Below are 23,650 nucleotides of genomic sequence, written 5' to 3' on the forward strand. Positions count from 1 at the left end.
GTCTTGGTAGAAGACTCCTTTTGTTACTAATAGGAATCATAGGGATTTCTAGGGATTTTCAAACATTTACAGTTGAGCTACAAACATTTTCATACTTATACTAGCTTTCTTTCAAAGTAATGTCAAGTCTTAGAAATTATAAGTTTTCACAAATTAAGACACATTAATGCTTATGATCTCACCAGCTTTATAGCTGATACTCGCTTTCAAAATTACTTGTATCCTCAGGTCATCATAGACAGGTACCGATGCAAGGAGAAAGGAAGATGGAGCTTATTCAAGACTTATCTTTCATTTTGATTTATGCTTTAGTGTATATCAAGATTTGACAGAATACAATTGTATAATAATTATTTTATTAATGCAATGGATGATGTTATTGCTTGTTTACTACTTTACATTGTTGTTGATATTATACATGACGTCCTCCGCCCCAGAACGTTTCCGCCGTTCTTGGTTTTGGGGTGTGACAGATTGGTATCAGAGCATTGTTTATAGTGAATTAAGTATATCAACCCATAAAAGATATACTAACTATACATACATAAGGGATTAAAAATACTCTGACCAAGAGTTTATACTTTGAATAGTAAAATATTTAAGTAAGTATACGTGCTGCATTCGTACTAAAATCAATGTCATTAGGACAGTACAAAAGAATTACGATTGTTGGGCAACACAAGTGGGCTTAGAGACATATGGTCAAAACTGGGAATATATAGCCTGATCACCTATATTATCCAAGGGTTGACTAGCATGTGCCTAAGTTTAAGTGTGTGGTTGCAACAATGCTAAAATCTTACCAACCCCACCACAATGAGAACAATAGAACATAACAATAAATTTAAAATACTATAGGTGTATTTTGGTGTTACTATAAGTACTTTATACTTGAGAATTAAAACGGGATCTTCATTACTAAGTTGATAGTTGCTAAGTGGATACACTGAGGCTACATGTAATTAAGATGTTATAGACTCAGAATCTGTGATAATTTTGCCTTACCCCTATTCTGTGTGAATAAGGAGTTATGGTTACTTATTCAAAGGTCTATCCCGTTTAGATTACACATAGCTGGTATGCACTTCACAAATAGCGTTGTAACTAATGAAGGTTTTCTAAATAATTATTTAGATAATTCGTCTAATAATTATCCTTTTACCCTAAATTCTCGCATAGAAATCATAGCTGGACTCCATCCCCTTGACAACCAGTATCTTCCGAATGAAGTCATAACTGGTTGGTTTGGAGAAGAACCAGAGAATGATCATCCTATCCCCTTGGGTGATCACCGTGGTGAAGACTTTTCGTATGATACTAACCCCGAACCATAGGTTGAGAACCTACCCCGAGCAGCTCCCGTTTCAATTCCTAACCCTCTTCCGGCTTTTCATGGCCCGACCCTGAGTGAGTGGAATGCTTGGAAACAGGGAGCCAAGGACAAGATCAGTTTATGCTATTTAAGGGCTACCGAAGCTTTTACGACTTGAGCAATGAGGGCTTAGCAGATATAGGCTTGCCAATCTTGGTCCGCAGAGAGGCCAGAAATGAGATTCAAGGCAGGACAGCCCTACATCAGATTACAGAAGTAGTCGCCTATGCTAGAATGCATACCCTCCACACCATTCATCTAGAGGATGTTCACGAGAGATCAGAGAGAAACCATGAAGCCCTGTTGCAAGCACTGGCTGAATCACGAGCCGAAGTCATAGAGCTCCGAGTACGCCAGATGGTGTTCGAAAGACACCTACTTGACAAGGAACGTCAATTGGTTGAACTAAGAGTTCACTAGAGGGATGACCGTCGCCAGTAGTAGACGCCTTACTTTATTTCCCTTATAAAAAGAAATCGTGTTTTCTGTCTATGCCCGATGAGGTATTTTCTATGAAATTATCTTTTACCGTAAGTACTTTAGTTAGGTCTTTATGCTGTCAGGAACTATCTTCTGCGGATATGATGTAAGACCTTTACAAGGCCATTTTCCCGAATCTTTACATCGTGAATATCAAAGATATTGACAGCCGACTAACTTCTGTGTCATTCTTCATCCAAGTACTTTTATCTTACTTTCATTGGAGTCTATCTGAATCATACTTTAGTCAAGTCCTTGGACTATGGTGATTCATTCCAAGAGACACTTCCAAGTCTCTTTCAGTGGTTGGATCTTGTTATTCACCAACCCACGATACCTCAGCTCGAACGACAAACGTCTTGAGACCATTCTACGAACATACTACCCTTCAGTACCGGGACTGCATCATAGGGATGTAGGTCAAACTTTCGAGATCATACACTTACTCTTTTCATGAACAATCTAAGTACATCAGGATCAACCAGAATCGCTCACAAATCTTTACTCTTTCGTGTTACAGAATCATGTCGTTATCCGGAAACAACCAGCCAAGCAACGAGACCTCTACTTTCCCCATGGACGCCGCTACCTTTCAAACGCTATTTACAGCTGCCGTAGTGGCTGCAGTAACCGCGGTCATGGCACACCGTATCACTATCAACACGGTCGATACTACTGATGGGAATGAAGTTCCCAATCGTGATATCCATCCAGGAAGTCACCCAACAGTAACAGTCCAGGGCTCGCAAAGCCAGAAAGCAGAGAAAAAGAAACGAAAGCGTCAAGCCCGGAAAGAACGCGAGAGAGCCCAAAAGCTGGCTATACCACATCAGCAAGTGGAAACCCCTGCCGTTCCCATACCGCGTAGGTCATATGAGGGAAAACTCCCGAAGTGTGAGAAGTGTAGTTTCCATCATCATGGGGCTTGCCATGAGATGCAATGTTGCAATTGCATGAACATAGGGCATCATGCTCGTGACTGTGGAGCACCGAAACGACCTGTCACTCAAGTCCCTTTCATCGAGACTAACCCTGCGCACAAGACGAGTTATAGCGCAGAACGATTCAAGAAGCAATTCTCGAGGTGGAGTAACGAGGAAGGCACTCGTGTCCACATAACACTAGCTAAGCACCGTAATCCCGTCACCAAAGCTAGTACTAGCCAGTCATGTCACCAATGTGGTGAGACAGGGCACTTCAAGAGAGATTGCCCGATAACGCAGAATTCTGGCGCAGATGGGAAGATTCTCAGGATCACAGCCGTAGGAGAGCCTGCTCAGGAACCACGGTAATGTTATTAAGGCGTTTCGTTGTAACAGACTTATAAACTAACTAGGACTAGTGCAACTAGAGTCTTACCTTTTGCGAGATCCTGTCTGTATAGGAATTCTCGTGCTGCATATACTTGTCTTTTGTAGTATATCTTATTCGCAGCAATAGTCTTGTGGTAAACCTAAAGTACTGTAACTCTGTTCATGGTTGCATAGTTGTGTTTTGTCTGTAACCGTCTTATGTTAATTCTAATGTCTTTAAAGTTTCTGTATGATTCTGACATTATCATACGACTCGATTAAAATTGATCCTCACGAAAACAGCTTCTTGCATACATCCCTATCTTCTAGATCACTTTTACAGCAAAGCCGGCATATCAGAACGCCGAAGTACTGATTCCCGGAGTACCTCTTAGTTAATTTCTTTCCGAAGAAATCCCCGAAGTACCACTCGTGCAGTACGTCAAGTTCAATCCAAGGAGTCATGCGGATGCTCTATCACTGAGGAAGGTATACATAAGAGTGTTATATAATCAAGGTTCTACAGGTTTAGAATTGATGATTCCGCCTTAACTCTTTTCCTCCTTGAGATGTGAGGGTAAGGAAGAATCAGTTATTCGACTACCTTTTCAATCTTAATTATATACGACTCGTATACACAAAATTGTGATCGTGAATCCCAGTATGAATTCTAAAATGGACTTCACGACGGAGAAACTGCCTAAGTATACGAGTAATCACATCGTCATGTGAACAAACTTAGAACCCAGTACAACTCCCGAAAACAGATCACCCTATAGTTTAAACACCCACGGAGATGCCAGAACAGCACGAGCAACTTGGCGAACCACACAGAAATAGAATTAGAAGACTAGGTTTCTCACCCTAGAGAACCCCGGTCAGATTCTTCCAGAGATCGATGGATCGCATCGTATGTGCCTCGGTTATCGAGGAATCCGTCAAGATTTTCATAGAAATCGTTATCTCTGCCTCACATAGACAAAATGGTTGAGCAAACGTAAGGAAAGAATCTACTTTCATAAATGGACCTGAGATCCGAATATCACCAGTTCGATGTGTTAGGGAAGGATGTCTGTATCTTCCGAATTCGATGTGGACGCTTCGAGTCCGTAGTGATACCTTTCGGATAGGACCAGTACACCCATGGTTTTCATGAGATAAATGATTAGGGTTACGTCTTTCTTACTTGGATCGATTCGTTATTTCTCCATGAAATGACTTACTTATCTACCCTCATAGTAAGAAGAAAACCCATGAAAGCAATTCCTACAGAGGAACTTTTAGCAAAGTTCTCTAAGCACGAGATTTGGAAATTGAAGAGTCAAATTTCTAGGACACACTGTTAGTAATGTGGGAAATTTTGAGTACTCTCTCAATTTGCCAAAACATTTGAGTATTCACCGACACCAGAGAAGCCGACAGCTTTCACCAAATTTTAGGTCTTACCGACCTACCGCCTTAGTTCGTTCAGAACTCCTCGCAAGCTTCAGAAACTCGTACGACCTTGACCCAGCGAGGGGTGGCCTTTGACTCGGAAGTTACGCAAGAAAAGGAACCTTTGAGATTCCGAGTGAGTGACCAAAATCTTTAGGATAACTCACTTGGGGAATGGCTTTATACGCTTCGTAAAGCGTGAAAAGCTAAATCCAAGTTAGTTAGGACCTCCGAGATTCTTATCGGAATCTGTCCTATGCCTCGTACAAACTAGACCTACTCCGCGAACTCAGTAACATACTTTCTACTTTTCGCATCTCGATCGTGAAACCATACCTTTCCGTTAGGACTCTTACAGGTCCATTCGTCGAATCCTTGCCTTCGTATCAGAATCATAGTGACCCTCGACCGAGAGGTCAAGTGGACGAAGCAACGCCGTCGCCAATTAGTGAAGGTTCGTTGGGATACCAACCGGGAGCCCGATTCCACTTAGGGCGCTAGAACCAACCGATTAGGAGGTTTCCTCCTCACGTCTCGATCATTCGTGCATACTTCCTTGCCTAAATTCTAATTTCGGGACGAAATTCCCTTTAACAGGGGGATGATGTGACAACCCGAAATTTCTGTTCTAAATCAAACCATTGCAATCCAATAGTAGTAGAGCAGTTATAGTGAAAATTCAAACTTTTGGAATAAGTTTGGCAGTTTTAGGGTTTTACACCTAAGGAGTTATTAGGAGAGTGGTTGCACTAGGATTTTGTGCAACACTATAATTCCATCACTCTAGGTCATTAGAATCCATTCCGAGAATAGAAATATTTTCTGCCAAAAATCTCAGGACTATAAATAGAATTCTGAACCAAATTGGTTCATTAGTTGAATTCCAAATAGAGAAAAGTCAATTTCTCTCTCACGGATCTTCGGGTTTTCATCCCAGATTGTGAGTCTACTTCCCTAAATGTGTTTTAATACTTGTTATATGCTTTATAACATTGTTTACATGTCCAAAACACAAGATACGGGAGTTTACCGCCCAAGAACGTTCTTGGGGAGTAAACTCCAAAATCAAGCCTAAAGGCCACCTAGTCCCATTTCCGTGTTAGGCATCTAACTAAGGACTTAGTGTATGATCATTAGAAGCTAGAAACAAATCAAAAGCATGTAGTTTGAGGAGTTTACGGCCAAGGAACCACCTCTTGGGCCGTAAACTCCAAGTAAAGGGCACAAATGAGTGCCTAGTGATCCTTTAGCCTTAGAACAAGAACCTAGAAGCCTTAAGCAAGTGTTTTAGACCAACAAAACAATTAGAAACCAACTTTGGAAAGGAGTTTACGGCCAAGATGCTCCTTAGGCCGTAAACTCCAAGAATTAGTGCCAAAAACCACTTCAAACTCTTCCTAAGGCTTAGTCTTCATTTTTGGCATGTACCTTAATGTGTTTAGGACCTAGAAAACACATGAAAAGCATAAGTGTTGAAGAGTTTACGGCCAAGAGTATTTCTTGGGCCGTAAACCCCTTTAATGGGGACAAAGAGCACCCTAGACACTTCCTTAGGCCAAGACACTTTTAGGGCAAGTACCTAGATTAGATATGGACTAGTTAAAATTCTTAGGACCTCATGTGTGAGGGAGTTTACGGCCCAAAGAGTTCTATGGCCATAAACTCCATCAAATGGTCCCATTTAGTGCCATAAATCTTCCTTAATCCAAGTATTGAAGCCTAGACTTGTTCCTAGAAATATTAGAGACTTGAAAGGACAATAAGAACCCTCCAAGGGAGTTTACGGCCGTAAACTCCAAGGGAAATGGGGCTTTGGGCCGTAAACTCCCCTTAGGAGTCAATATGGTACCTTAAACTCTTGTATAGCCTTGAAACAATTCCCCTCTAAGGTTGTAGTAATTCTAAACTCCATTTCATGACTTGCTTGAGAGTTTACGGCCAGGAGCTTACTCCCCTAGGCCGTAAACTCTAATGAATATGGCCTTTTGACCTTAAACTTCCATTAGGGGCATTGCACTCCTTTGTTGCAACCCATTAGCCTCCTAGCACTTGACCAAAAGTGTTGTCCTCGCGCTTAAATGATTATACTTGTATAGTTAGTGATTTAATCTCTAATTATTTATATACATATGTCTTCATATGTAATTAGGATCATTGTGTGTGTCTAAGTCTTCACTTGACACCAAGCATTGTCCGATCCTTCCGTACGATAACAGCCGTTCAATTCCAGTCACATACTGCAGGTGAGTTCATACCCCTTAACTAATGTTTTAAACTATTTTAAATGTTTTATGGGGGGGATACAAGTAGAATCATGCTACTTTTTATGTCAATCACATGTGATTAGTAAGTAGGATTATATTACTTATTACATCAATCGCATGTGATTAATATACAACATTCAAAAGATTTGGCTACTCATTAGCCGTTTTACCAAACAGTTTCCTTCAAATGATTCTTATAAACATTTTATATGTTTTCAAACTACTTCTTACACTGTACTTCTTACTCTGTTTATCATACTTCAAACTTATTTACAACTGTGTTTCAAACAAATGTTTCTTTATACTCAAAACTGTTTTATTATACTTATGCCTTCAAATTGTTTTATAGATCGACATCAAGTCGATCTTCTCTTAAAATAATATTTCTGTTTCAAATGTTTTACAAAACTTATTCATGCTTTTATATTATAAATTGCATGCCTCTATATGTATAGTTATATAAGAAATGTTTAAAAGACTTAGGAAGACTATCCACCCTATTTCCTTTTCGCGCCTTGAGATGTGGTCTGGTGGGACATTGGGTATTCGTCCGAAAGTCATTTAAAGATTTGTTATATATCATGTGTACATATATAGTCATAAAAGGTCCTTCCAAATTCATCCTATGCCCTTGGGTAGCAAGGGTATACATCCACGTCCATACGTACTACTTAGATTACTAGTAAGCTACCATATGGGTAGTTCAGGAAGATACTAGAACCATTACTAGAACGCGATATCATACAATGAGTCAGTTCATTCATGAGTCAATACTTTCTAGAACATTACTGTACATTACATATACATCTATACTAGGACGAGAACGTATGCAAGAATACTAGAACGTTTACATTACTATACTTGCTAGATAGAGAGAGCACACATTACAGCTAGCACACATAGAACATTACAGTTCATTACATTGCTATACTTGGTAGAACAGTTCATTACATTACAGCTAGCACACATAGAACATTACAGTTCATTACATTGCTATACTTGGTAGAACAGTTCATTACATTACAGCTAGTACACATAGAACATTACAGTTCATTTCATTGCTATACTTGGTAGAACAGTTCATTACATTACAGCTAGCACACATAGAACATTACAGTTAATTTCATTGCTATACTTGGTAGAACAATACATTACATTTACATATACGAGAATACGTTGATTACGGTGATTTAAATCGGAGCATGACTTAAAACCTCATGACTTGAGTTGCGGCCAGAGTCTCTTGAAGGGGGAGCGTTGAGTTTGCGCATAGATCTATGCTGGATTGACAATCCTACACCTTGCTGCTAGCTACAGCCGGACCTGCAGGTCTGCGGGTGCCAAACGTCATTTCTATATTATGACCATTCATTATGTCGTTGTTACTAGTCGATAGTATGGCGCAATTTATCACGTAAAGCCTTTGCCCAAAATCCGGCCTGAGGTAGTTAGTACGTTAGTAGTCCTTTTAGAGCTACGTTTAGTACTACGTTAATTTTTCCAGTACTTATTTTAGTGATAACCTCACTTAAACACAATTGTACAAACTATATTTTTGGATAATGATAGTTATACTTTGGAAAAATACTTACTCTTACAAGAAACACACACACACAGAACAGTTAAGTCTTGGTAGAAGACTCCTTTTGTTACTAATAGGAATCATAGGGATTTCTAGGGATTTTCAAACATTTACAGTTGAGCTACAAACATTTTCATACTTATACTAGCTTTCTTTCAAAGTAATGTCAAGTCTTAGAAATTATAAGTTTTCACAAATTAAGACACATTAATGCTTATGATCTCACCAGCTTTATAGCTGATACTCGCTTTCAAAATTACTTGTATCCTCAGGTCATCATAGACAGGTACCGATGCAAGGAGAAAGGAAGATGGAGCTTATTCAAGACTTATCTTTCATTTTGATTTATGCTTTAGTGTATATCAAGATTTGACAGAATACAATTGTATAATAATTATTTTATTAATGCAATGGATGATGTTGTTGCTTGTTTACTACTTTACATTGTTGTTGATATTATACATGACGTCCTCCGCCCCAGAACGTTTCCGCCGTTCTTGGTTTTGGGGTGTGACAGGACAGGGCTTAGCGGGATCAACTTTGGTCCCACTAGAAGAGGCACCATCTCGGGCTTTGACCTTGCGATAGTTCTTCGATGAAGCCTTCCTCTTCTTTCCATTTCCTTGACCAATAGCCAAGACAGGAGCAGCAGGTGGATTGGGAGTCGGTGCAGCAGACTTTTCTTTGAAGTTGCTCTCAGCAACCCTCAAGAGACCTTGGAGTTTGCTTAGGGTGACCTCTTCTTTGTTCATGTGGTAGGTCATCCTAAATTGGTTGTACATCGGAGGCAAAGAGTGAAGCACCATGTCGATCGCCAAATCTTCTCCAAAGTCAACATTTAACTTACGAAGGCGGTCGACATACCTTTGCATCTTTTGCAAGTGCAGGGTAAGAGATTCTCCATGACCCACCTTAGCAGAAATCATGTTGGTGAAAATCTAATAACGCTCTTGTCTCGCGTTTTGGTGGTATCTCTCCAATAAGTCTTGGTGCATCTCGTACGGGTACCTGTCCTCGTAGGACTTTTGGAATTTGGAGCTCATGGTGGCAATCATGATGCAATGTACCTTCGTTGCATCTCGCTCATGAGTTTCAAAAGCGGTGATTTCTGGCCGGAGTAGCGATTTCGGTGTTGATTTTCTCGAGCTTCTCATCAAGGACATACTCCTTGTCCTCATAGCGAGCAATGGTGCGAATGTATCTTATCCATTCGCTAAAGTTCTTTCCATCGAAGGTGACCTTTTGGCAAAGGCTCATCAACGTGAAAGAACTAGCAGCAGCGTTGTTTGCATTCGACATCCACAAAAGAAAAAGGACAAAGATAGATTAGAATAAGAATCCCTAAGTATCACCCAATAAGAAAATTAGGGCTAGGATCCAACAATAACATTTACATACTAGAAAAGGGATGCCATAATCTAACATGCAAATAAATTGAAGGTAAGTGAATGACGATTCACTAATTCTCCATCACAAAAACCTAAACTATTAGTCCTAAGTGTATTGAGAATTCCTAGGTTCGGATGAGATTCATTGAAACTATTCAATGGCATGTTTAAATCTCGATATGCCCCTCTTGTTTGTGACTGGGATGCCGAGGATCACAAAGCGGGTGTGAATTACCATGCAAATTCACATGGTGCCTTCATTGTAACGATCACCTATTCGATGTGCCGGTAAACCACACACGCTCCATCGAACTATGAGAAACAATGAATCACCCTTTGCCACCTTTACTTAGAACCAATTAGTGTGCCGGTAAACCACACACACTCCACTAACTTGTTAGCAAGGGTGAAAAGTGTAATTTCATGGGATTGCATCAATTCACTTTTCCTAAAGTAACTAAGATTGGGAAATTTTTTAAAAATGTGTAGTTACTTTGTATTACTTATTATACTTTTAATGAGAGGATGAGGTTGCCCTATCCTACCCGTTCGGCTAGTGACCCTCCACCAATCAAGCAAGCGGTGGGTGTGAGTGTACACCCATTAAGCGCCATTTTATAGGCCGCAACCTTATACCCACCTTATAGATCGGCTTCGTGAATGAGGCCTACTAACGGTAAGACTAGCATTTAGTTATACATACATATATATATATATATATATATATATATATATATATATATATATATATATATATATATTATACTAGTAATATCATATTAGTATAGGGTTGTATTTTAAACCTTTTAAAATCTAGGGTTTGAAATTTAAGTTGTCTAAATTAAAACTTTTAATCACAAATATAAATTTCAAAACTTGAGGGCAAGTTTTAAACATTTAAAACATGGAAGATCAAATAACAAATAATTCCAATTAACAATTAATATTCTAATTATCTATATTTGATTTTAATCAAGATTTCTTTGAAAGATAATTACCAAAATAATTAAAATAATTAATTAATTATGATATAAGGAAATTAAATATTTTATTAGTTGAGAAATACCTTTAATTAGATCAACATAATAGTCATATATATCAAAAAAATCGGATTTAGGTTGATCTATTATGATTAAGGTAAGTTTCCATAAGATAATTATGAAAAAGTCCCGAATCTGGCCATTCCTGACGCCTGGACTCGCCGAGTGCACAAAGGGACTCGCCGAGTCAGGCCTACTCGCCGAGTCCATGACTCAGAAACCAAAAAATCGAATTTTGCAGGTTTGTTTCAGTTATTCAAGCAACAATTTAAAGAAAACCAAGCTAGGCTCTGATACCACTGATGGGTTTTAGCCATAAGAACTTTCCTATGTGCGCATGCAAAACCCTAATGCTTGGATCTAGGCTTTCTAATTAAACATGCTTTGAATCCAAGACTTCTAATGGCTAATTAGGTTAAATAACAACATTGAAACAGATCTAGACCCATACCTTTGAGTTCATTGTTGATCTTGTGGTCATGGAGCTTGTAGAGTCACAAATGTCACTCCTCTAATGGCTTACAAACACCAATAGCAAGAAAGATGATTTAGGAGAGAGGAGAGGGGAGGAAATCGGCTAGGGTTCTCTTACTTTATGGAGAGGTGTCGATTTCCCTTGCCCATGGGATCTATTTATACTTGTAGACTCCTTAAGGGTTACAATCTAAACCCTAATTGGATAATCTTCTCTTAAGGCTATCCAAATCCTTTCCTTAGATAAGCCATGGACGATTTTGAAGCTATCCTAGCTTCTAGAATCCGTCCCTAGTATATCTATAAGGATTTATAGTCTAAAGCTTAACTATCAAACAATTGACAGTTTATACCCCTTTATTTAATTAACCTCTTTAAGTCACCAAATTAATTCCAATTAATTCTATGACTTATATTAATCAAATTACAATATATTATTCTTTATATTATTCCCATAATATATTAATAATATTTACTCTCTCTTAATAAATCATCCTATCAAGTTGCTATGGTGAAGGCAACCCAAAAGGACCATGCACAACCGGGTCAAATACTTGCCTAATATAGTTGCAGCCTTAGACACTATTCCAACAATATGGCCACGTTGTGTCACTTGCTTTTGTCCCGATTGAAAACTCTCATTTTTAAACAACGAGGGGCGCCTGACTTACCCAGGTCAAACCATTCTGGGGTGTTTGACGTACCCAGGTCAAGCCATTTTGGGGTGCTTGACGTACCCGTCGGTCTATTTCACCCGACTATTGGGACTATTTCACCCCTACTACTACCACATAATCACATAGCATAACATAATATACTGTCAGCCAATTCTGGGGTGTGTAACTTACCCATGTCAAGCCATAATGGGGTGCTTGACGTACCCGTCGGTCTATTTCACCTGACAATCGGGGACTATTTCACCCCCTACTACTACCGCATAAACACATATCATATAAGCACATAACATAACAAGTAACAACAAACCTAGATGAATATCACAAAGACAATCATCTAACATCCAACTCCTACTACTGGGCCGACATTGTGGCCGTAGACCCACCACTACTGGAAGGTAACTCACCTCGAACAAGTAGTTGTTGATAATCCATGTGGGAATTCTTTGCCTGCTGCTGCTCCGGAAATCCCCTGGCTACAATCCCCACAAAACACTTAGTCAGAAACTGACATCTACTCTTAGGGTAAAATGACCATTTTACCTCCAATCAAGTCCAAGTCAAAGTCAAATTCAAGTTGACCCGACTCGCCGAGTTGGGCCGCCAACTCGTCGAGTCCCTATCCCTTTATACGACCTCATCCATGACTCGAATCGTCGAGTTTGGCAATGACTCGACGAGTTCCTCTTCTATAAGAACATCGAATGATCCTTCATCCGACTCGCCGAGTTGTATGAACAACTCGTCGAGTTCACCTTCATCTGATGAACAAGTCCTGACCTCGACTCGCCAAGTTGTATGAATAAATCGTCGAGTTCATCTTCAATCTTAATGAGATTGCCTTGGACTCGCCGAGTCTGTTCTAGCACTCGTCGAGTCCCATGAACTCCAGGTCTAAAACTAAGTCCAATGTGCTGGGTCACTCCTTTTGTCCTGCTACCACCCTTCCGACACCCAACTAAGTTCTTTTGACCCATAACAGATATGGGACACAAAGCCTTGGACTCGTCGGGTCCCAAGAACGGACTCGCCGAGTCGATAACGTCCACACTCAAAATCCTCGATTTCTGATGTACAACACTTGACCAAATGGTAGATCCAAGCCCCTAAGCTCGATCTAGCACGTAAAGTTACAAACTTTACGTGCATGCATGGAAGAATGAGCCCAATGGCTCAAAAGGAACTCCCAACATGCATGAGGCTTTCCATGGGTTCTAAAACAATTGCTTTCTGCCTTAGGGTCCCTCAGTAACCCTGGATCCGAAACCCTAGCTCTCAACCATGCTTGCAATCATTCTTGGTAGCCAAATCGGCTCTTAGAAGCCCTAACTTCCTTCAAGAATAGATCTATAATAATAATAATGAGCAAGGTGTAAGCTTTATACCTCAAATGCACTGTGGAAGATGCTCAAACTCGGATCCCTCTAGCCTCTTCTTGTTTCTTCAAGCCTTTCCTTCCTGTCTTAGATCACAAAAGCACCAAAATCACTCAAAAGGCCTTAGATCTTCAATCACACGATTGGGGTTCGCTTTGGGGGTCTTCTGGGAGCAAATGGGACGATGGTGACTGAATGAGATGTTTAAATAGGATGCAAACCCTCAGATTAGGGTTTTTGTCCAGCCAGGGCCTACTCATCGAGTCAGGGACCTGACTCGCCGAGTCCATCACTAAAATCCCACGTCCGGTCCCGCTTCTACTCGGCGAGTTGGTCCTTCAACTCGCCGAGTCCAAGGCCAAAATGCAAAACACTTAGATAAAAAATAAAAAAGATTACGTACCAAGAACCTGGTGCTACATTGTTTCATTACTTACAATAGGCGGTTTGAATGGCTCTACAATTGGGATTTAGTTGTGTTGCATACTATCGATTGGGACTGGCAAAAAAAATGGGGATGGCGAGACGAATTGAGCCATATTTGACAAAGGTATTCCATGGGAATGGTTATTCAATGACACAAAATGGGTGGATGATCTGGTTTATGATAATTGAACCGATTTGTAGGGAGATTTGTCTGGAATTTTTCGCAACAGTCGCCTTCGAAGAATTTTCTTTGGATCTTAATTATTGGTAGGCACTCACCTTTAGGCTAGGAGGATAGTATTTGGAATACATTTAAGTTGAGCTTTCTTGGAGATTGGGAATTATTAGTCGCGAAAAAGTTGTAATTGAGAATTTTACCACATTTTTAGAGGTCGGGATTCAAGATTTTACAGTTGGAGTTTAGAATTATGAATTTTGGAGTACTATTGACAACAATTTTTATGATCTGGGGTCGTCGCAAGCAATCCAAATCCAGTCTCCTATCCAGTGTTTTCTCTGTTGTCTCATTACTTTTAGTGTTAATCACAAACGACATTGAGACAAAGTTCCTACCTTGAATCTTTTCTACTTATGGAGTATCATTACACCCGGGGTATTTTGCAACATCCCATATGCTATCGCTTGATTCTTAGCCGAAACAGTTGTGAAATCAAGAGCGGGAAGTCCTATATGTGGGGGACATTTTGTAACATGACTTCCAAAATCTTACGAAATTATACACCTGACTACGCTTCAAACGTTGACACTTATTCCTGGTCAACGTCTCATGGTGGGAAAATTGGAGACCATGCGACTTGTGGTCGATGTTGGGGTGGATTTGCAATATCAGAAGATGATTCGGAGGTACCAATAAGAGGAGTGAAGGATCCAGTACCACAACTTCGCAGAAACAGGAGTAGACTTGTAGAGACACTAACCCAGGAGCCTATTAGAGACATACCCAACGGAGTGGTCCCCCTATCAATCCTTTTTTATTACGGGTCGAGGAGCATTTGGATAATGTGCGAGGTGGTGTCTCTAATATCGGAACTTTAATTGATATTATGTTTTCCCATATGGGACTTCTTAGGCTGGAACACATGCCACAACAATTTCCATATACCAACATGGCAATAATTTCCATATACCAACATGGCAAGAGTTTCAACTATTTTTTATTAAGTCTGGTGTGATTTTATTTTGATTGTAACCGAATGAATTTTCCTTTGTATTACTCTCGTTTTGTTTTGGTCTCACAAAATATATATTAGAAAGTTTGCATTAAGTTCAACGTATAGGCTAAGAAAGATGTCAACGATTGTTATCGAGAGTCACGACAATTAATAAGTGTGGGGCATGATTTTTGTGTACAAGAGGATTTTGATCAAACATGTGTTGTAACAACTTTAATTATGGCAGATGGAGTATTGAAGTAAGTGAAATGTGTGAATAAAGCATCGTTTGATCATAATTTTTGCACCCAAGATTTTTCAGAAGCCCCAGAAACCACAACAGGGTGTTACCATTGCCATGTCGTTGAGCTTATTTTGATCGCGGTTAGTTCCTGCATTATCTTCGTACCACAGCCTAGTCATTATCATACCATAACGTGGATGATGCACATTACCATTTCTCCAATTTTATGAAGTCTGCTTATTGGTACATTTTATCTGGTCGTTACTGTAGTGCTTCTGTCCAGTTCCAACTAATATCGAGATGTCAACGTCAACCCACAACAATCAAGTTGATCTTGCCACTACTACCCATAGGAGTCTGATCCTTTTTTCTCCCTTTTAAATTTTATATGTTTTTAATTGTTTTATGCATACAATGAGGAAATTATATAAAATAAGTGTGGGGTAGGGGTTGAAAAAGTTTGCAAGCATACTTGATTAAAAAAATGAAAAAGCTAGATTAAAAAAAGAAAAAATATTGTAAATATTATGATATGAAAATGGTCGAATTTAGAAAAATCTAGAAAATTTAAAATTTTCTATTATTACGTTAAAACTAAGTTTGCTAGTGGTATGTGGGATTATTTTATGTGAATTTAAAGGTTTTGTTTAGCTAATATGTAATAGTATATTTGTGGTTTCCAAGTTCTAATGAAATCATGAGACAAAAATGCAAACTTGTGTAGTTTGAGGGACATAAAAAGTTTTTCATCGTGTACATAAATATATCCATGAAAACTTACGCAGTCATTGCACTCTAGATAGATATCTTTAATCAATAAAGGTTGAGGTTAAATTTTTTAGCTTAAACATATAATTTTCTTTTAGGTATTTAGTTGAGGGAAACAAATGAGTTATGAAAAAAAAGTTATGAAAAAGAAAAAAAAAAAGTTGTCAAAACTTTGTTGAATAAAAGTTGCCAAAGAATGAAGATCTTGAAGAAAATGAAGAATAATGCAAAATAATGGCTTATGAGTTGTAATTTTTCTTTCTAGGTTATTTTATCATAAGTATGATTGGATTATTTAACAAAAATATCTTGAGGTTAAGAAAGTTTTATGAGAATGTATTCGGAGGATGCAGAAATGAATGTTGCACAAAATAAGTGGGGAACCGTTATGAGGAATGTGAGTATTTAGGACTTGGTATGTACTTAGGAATATTGACACAAATATATGCATTGAGGTAAAACATAATGGATGAATATCATTGGTGGGTAAAAGGTTTAATGTATGTTGATAATCAAATTAGTTTTGCCCGGGGACAAACAAAAGACAAGTGTGGGGTATTTTGATATTCCTATATAGTCATTTATTATGTGCAATATTTAAGTATATTTAGCTACATGTTAGTGACATATAAAGATATTTGGTAATTATTACGTTTAAAACCTATTTTGTAGCGGAAAATACAATCATAAGGAAAAAGGCGAAAAAATGTTATGCTTAAGGATAAGGACTTGAACCATTCATCGAATAGAAGAATTTGTGTGCAAAAGTGTCAGCCACATCATGGTCATATGCATGCCACGAAATGGTGACGTGTCATGAAGTAGAAGGTTCTCGGATGATCTACATGTATAACATGGAGGCTACATAAAGGATTTGTCCACCATGACGTGGTGATCCATTAACCACGACATGGTGGTGTGCTTTAGGAAACTTATATAAATGATTACTAGGTCAGAATTTGAAGGATTTCTACAATTATCTGCACTTTTTGATGACCAAACCCCTCTTAGAAACCCCAACAAGTCCAAAGAGTGATTGAAGAACAAGAATTGAAGAGATCGAGAGTTAAACGTGATTAATCATTTGGATTGCTTTGTTTCAGTCATGTGTTTCAATGTTTACTTAGGTTTTTTTAATTTTTTTTTGTTATAATTAAGGGATAAAATCCTTTGCTTTCGTTTAGCATAAATGAACCTTTATAGATTTCTATTTATATGAATTTATTTATGTTGGTTTTAATTGTGTTTGATACATCAACAACCTAGCATATTGAAGTTCTGATTTTTATCACTTATTTGCAAGCTATTGTCGTTAGATGACCATTCCAATTGCATGAGCTTGATATTTAGTCATTTACGACCATTAAATAGTTTGATCTAGAGATTAAACAGATCCTAGGGCTAGGTGGTAACAGTTAGCGGTTATAATTGTGTTATAGAGCATTAAATATCCATGTTATGTGCTTAATTTATTGTCATGATCATAGATAATAAAATCAGTAAATCTTGTTATTCATAGTCCGAAAATATTAAAATCAATTTATTGTTCACTTGTTGTATAATCATTGTAATAGTAGTTTATAGATTGATAAATGCTAGGAAATCGCAACGAGATAACTAGTAACTTAGAATTCGGTAACCATTAAATAATCCATTGCATAAGAAATCAACCATAAGGTAAAGGTGATTTAAAGCTAAACGAAAGTGCTCCTTAATCTTGATTTAAAACTGTTTTCTGTTTCCTTGCTTTAGTTAAAGTAAATATAATTAGTTTAATTGTTTAAGTTGATGAATTAAGTTTTTCTAAACTTGTAAAATCAGATACCCCTCCCCCCAATTTATAGTATTTTCTTTAGTTTAAGTAGTAGCAATAACTTATAATTAAAATTGTATGCGTTCCCCTAGAGTTCGACACCATTCTTACCTTTACTATACTATTATTCGACTAGGTACACTGTCTATTTGTATTTAGCTGGTTTAGATTTAACGACTTATAAATTTAAAAATATTAGTGAAAATAAACACATCGAACTATAATCCTAAGGCTTAGTAAGTAATCATAACACTCACCAATTCTATAGATCATATAAAATTTTCATCTCACACATACACATCAAATAGTAATTACATATAACTGAACACATAACGTATATGCTAGCACACATAACCCTAATAACTAGATTCCTTTCTGAGTGGATTTTATCTAGTTGACCTAACAATGATCACTTCCCTTTCTAAGAGGATTTTTGTGATCTTACATCCTTTTAATTCATTTATATTCTTTTTTTGAGAGGCTTTTCTCTAGTTGACTTAACATTGATCACTTCCCTTTCTAAGAGACTTTTTGTCATCTTACATATAACACATAGTCCATATAATAAGTAAGTTCATGAGAACTCACCTGAACAATCGACAAGATGAGATCCACGAGCCAAGCTAGTGGCATTGAGTCTTCCTTAAATCGATACACAATACATAACCTTAATTTAATAATTAAGGAAAAGTTTTTATGCACATTTCTTCATCGGTTCTAGGTCTAAATAAAAGTTGTTCAATCTACAAAAGATCATTTTTCCCCTCAAGAACTCCAACCAACACAGTTGATTAAAAGTCAAACTTGGTCAAACATCAACGTCAGCGGTCAATGCGTTGCAACCCAGTTGTTTGTCCCATCATGAAGATGCAAAAACAAAACAGTCATGAATCCTCCTTTACCTCCAAGTCGTGTCATGCACTTGGCCGCACTGCAGTTCCCCTGGCAGAACACTAAGTCATTAAGCACTTAATCCTTATAGATCAAGGCTCACAATGTAACATCCCAAAAACCAAGGTAAATTTGTTTTTTTTTTTAATTTTTTCAAAAGGTAATAAAGCCATTTTCATAAATCAAACATCATCAAATTAATTTTTTTCACCACACAAAATCAAAATCAGAGTATCAAATCATGAAATCTCTCAAAAATAGGAAAAACTACTAGAATGTGTATATAATTATATTTGCCTTTCCCGATCATTTGAAGTACCTGAAACATTTAATATATAACTATAAGCCAAAGCTTAGTGAGTGCCCCAAAGTATCCATACAACACAACACATTTAACAAATAAAACAATTGTGGGTTATCAGCAACCTTGAGTTATCAACAACTCAATTACAACAATTTGGGTTATCAGCGACCCCGAAATATCACCAGCTCACATTCAGCAAATTAGCTTATCATCAACCCCAAGCTATCAACATTCCACATACAACATGTATTATAAAGAACACAGTGAGAAAATCATCTCACAAACAAAACATAAAACCTCTATAACTCAAAACACATGAAGGCATGCACAACAACCACCTAAACATGTATTTAAAGGTCAAATCCCAGCCTCGGACCTAAAACCCTAATGTTTGACATAAATTCAACTTATTCAAAGGTCAACAGTCCACAGTCAAAGTCAACAATCGTGTCATTGCGTCGTGGCCAAATCCTAAAACAACTTAATGGGCTAAGCACTTGACCCTTAATCTTTAGAGCTCAAAACCGTATATCTGATTCTTTTAAGGTATTAGTGGATAGAGTTTCCAACTTTATCCATTAGGACATTCCAATAAGTAAATATCTAAAACCCTAAGTTGATAATGTTTATTCGAATGGTACAGACTCAAGGCTAGCGCATGCAATACTCTTTTCTTTCAACCAAACTAGTCTAGAAGCCAACAAATGCACTCAAGGTTCTGGAGTTCACTTAAACTCATATAACATAGACTTTTTGGGACAAAAAGCTTATAAAGGAGCCAAAGTCTATATCTATTGAAAGATCATCAAGTTAGGAGATTTATACCTCAAATGGACCGGAAACTTGATGGAAAATCTAGATCTAAGCTAGACCTTTGCTTCCTTGCACCAAGAGGAAGCTTCATTTACCTCAAGCTTCACAAAAATTTGGGAATAAGATTAAAATCAAGTATAGAAGTAAGGGTTTAGGAGGATAACTTTCACATAGGCCGGAGCTACTAAATGATCCTTTAAATGTGGCTCATAACCTGGGATCTAGGGTTTTGAACCACAACAGCCACCGTATGGTGGCGAATACGTTGCCACGCCACGGTCGGAGAGAATGCATGTCCAAAAATTAATGATGTGGACGCGTCATGGTGATCCTCCACCATCATGTCGCGGTCAGCCAATACTCCAAAACTTTAAAAATTAAAATAATTACCCCAAAAGAATAAAAACTAAAACAAATATTACACATAACATCAAATCTGATTCTTCTAAATGACTTAATGGATAAAGTTTCCAAATTTATCCATCTTAATGGTAAAATCCAACTGGATTCATAACCCTAACTTGATTTACTCCATAAAACGTTATCAACCTTTACATGGATGATCAAGAACACAAACATTGACATTTTTTGCATCATAAAGATTAGAGACCTGCTCATTTACTTATTAGAGTTCTAGAGTTACTCTAAATCCAAGAACATGGGGTCAAATACCTTAAATGGCCAAAAATTCAAAGAGAACCTTAGATCTATGCATAAAATTGAATAAAGTAAGGTTCTTGAAGACTTAAACTGTAGAAGAATGACTAAAAGATGAAGTCTTGAGCTAGAAAGAACACCAACACCATCTTCAACAATTATATTCTCTTTTAACCATTAACAACACCAAAGACTCATCAAAACATGAAGAGGAGCTAGGGGTTCGTTTGGGAAGAAGGAGGATGAAGATATGAGTAAAACCTAATCCTTACATTCCTTAAATAGCGCCTAAGTCCCGAGGCCAAGCATTTGGGGTTGTGAAGGTTGTCGTTCAGTAGATAAACAACAACCGCACCTCCATTTAAACACATGGCCACGTTGTGCCACCTTAACGTCCGCGCCGCATCGTAAGGTTTTTTTACCCAATACTTCATTCGAAAAACCCAAAGTCTTTAGATGGTTATTTTGAAAAACGATTGTTATAGTTCACCCCCACTTGTTAAAATTTATTCCTCGAAATCTGACCTGGTCATAATGCTGAAAACAGCCTAAAAGCAACTCCTTCGTTCTTTTACTGCCTTGGCGCATCAACAAAGGAGTTCCAGAGATCACTTAGACAATAAACAACATTGGCATTTAAACCCCACTATTTGGACTGTCACAGCCTGCAATAACCACATTTTATAGTACTAATGGTTCTTTGAATCACCTTGTGAAAACACTCAATTCGGAAACCCCAACACTGTATCCACCAATTACTCAAACAATAAACTTCAAAAGAACGAGAATCCATTGTTTAAAAACTCATGAATCATACCCTAATAATGTCGGTCATTCTTTAGATATACCCATCAAATAACCTCCAAACCTGAAGATCGTGTCCAAAAAGATCTTCTACTGCTCACTTGACATCCCTACAAGTCATCACTATGCCACAGATCCCAAAAGTATAACAATGAGTGAACCATAACCTTTTCTTATATCTAAAATCTTATCCTGAATTAGCCGTACGTCATTCCCAAAAGATCATCAAAAGTTATTATCGTGAACCTTACAGTTCAAAACTTCCAGAACTAATTTTCCATTACTAGTAGTTGAACTCAATAGAAAACTTTTGACATACAACCAAAACCTCCCAACTGGTTAGTATCCACTAAAACAATACATTCCTAACACATATCAATGATATCAACTCTAAAACAACATACTAAATTCCCTAGAAGGTCTATCTCAGGCACTGCCATACCGAGAATTGGTCCGCATAGGGTCTATCATGATCATCCAAACCTTGAGCACTTCTCCTAAAGGGTCGATCATGGTCAAGCATACTAATCGTTGTCCACCCTACCCCAGAGAATATATGTGGGCATGCTAACACATACATTCACATAACATCTGTAACATCTATTCTTCAATGTTTTCTTTTGAACCCTTGAGTTTTAATTTGTTGCAACAAGGGGCCATGATGTTAAAATCCATGAATTTTAGGTGTAGCTTGATTACTGTAAGTCCCAAATTAGCTTTGATGTATCAATCGATTTCACTTGATGGTGCGGAATCCCAATCAAGTGAATGATGCAAGATAGAATATAGAAGAAGATGAAGAAGAACACAAGATGATTAATCTTCAATGTACACTATATTCAATAGAGTCTGGTACATAAGATGTTCATAACACACGTTCTTTCTTCTTTCCTCTCTTAATCATGTCCTAAATGATATGGCAGCCCCCTAGAACGTTTCCCCCTCTCTTCTCACTCCTCTTCACGCCTCTAAAGACTATATATATATATATGGGCCCAAAGTACAAAGCCCAAACCAAAAACACAATAGCATGACCGAAATCACATGTGATTTCAGTCTAAATAACAAATAAACTCACGTGGATGTCAACCCTAGACCAAAAACCATAAAGGCCTAGAAAAGCAAAGTAAAAACCATAAATTTAGACCTAACAATCTCCCCCTGGTTTATAGCGTTCTTTTCTTATAACCTAACAAGCTCCCCCTGGGTTTGTAGCTTTCTTTTCTTCTCCATCTTCGCTTTGTGCTTGGCTTCAACTTTTATCTTCAATTTCTTCACAACTACAAGATGAACAAATGAATTTCTGCATGAATGAGTTCATCTTGAACAGTTGGACTTTTCTCTCAAAAATTTTGCTTTGAACGCACATTGCGAGTGGAGGCTTCTTGTAAGGATTCTTGAAAATCAGTAGTTTCAGCTTTGAAAATCTTCCGAGAAAATAACTTTAGCAGGTTCTTCTGGATCACTTTAGCAGGTTCATAGATAGCGGCAAATTGATTAAGGATACTTCAATGCAATCTGTCACATGACTTCAAGTACAACTTCACCTTGCTTCTGGGGTTGAAAGATTGAATGTTGAAAAATAGTATTCACATCTTGTTCCTTCGAATGAACGTTCTTCCATGATCACCGTTGTGCCTTGAAAAGTAAAAAAAATGACTAAAAAGTCCTTGTGGATCACAAAATCATAAAGACCCTTCTCACCACAGTTGTTCAAGGACCCATCCTTGGCTCAGAAAATTCTGATACAGTCTCCTTGAGTCTCTTCTTCCTTTGATTAAGACAAATGAAATTTTGAGATAAAAACAAAACTAAGAATAGACTTAGCACACAATAAAAATGACTAAGAAATAAAATTAAAATTAAAATACGCTCAAAACAATATTTTTGTATTTTTTATTTTTCTAAAAGAGAAATAAAAACAGAAATAAACATATTTTTGGATTTTTTTCAAATTATGATTTTTTTTAATTCTCCCCCTAAATTTGTCCATAGAGGAAAAATGTGAACAAATTACCAAAAATAATAATAACTAAATTTAAAACTTTTTGGGATCAAAGCTGTCAAACAATTCAATATTGTTTATCAGCAAACACCTATAGGTTTAGCTCTGGTCAATCACCAACACTACAAATAAAATGAGATTTAGTGGCATAAAAAAGTGCCACTAAAAATAAAAAAAGTGTCACTAAAGGCCTTCTAGGCAATCAGCGGCACAAAAAAATGTGTCACTAAAAGCGCTCCCACTAAAGGCCTTTAGTGACACTTTTTGGTTGTGTCGATGCACCCTTTTTAGGTTTTAGTGGCAATTTTCGATTATGCTACTATAGCACGTTTAGGTTTTAGTGGCACAATTCTTATGCCACTATTTAACTGCTAAAA

The sequence above is a fragment of the Lactuca sativa genome, chromosome 7 (assembly GCF_002870075.4).
Source record: "Lactuca sativa cultivar Salinas chromosome 7, Lsat_Salinas_v11, whole genome shotgun sequence".
Lineage (NCBI taxonomy): Eukaryota > Viridiplantae > Streptophyta > Magnoliopsida > Asterales > Asteraceae > Lactuca > Lactuca sativa.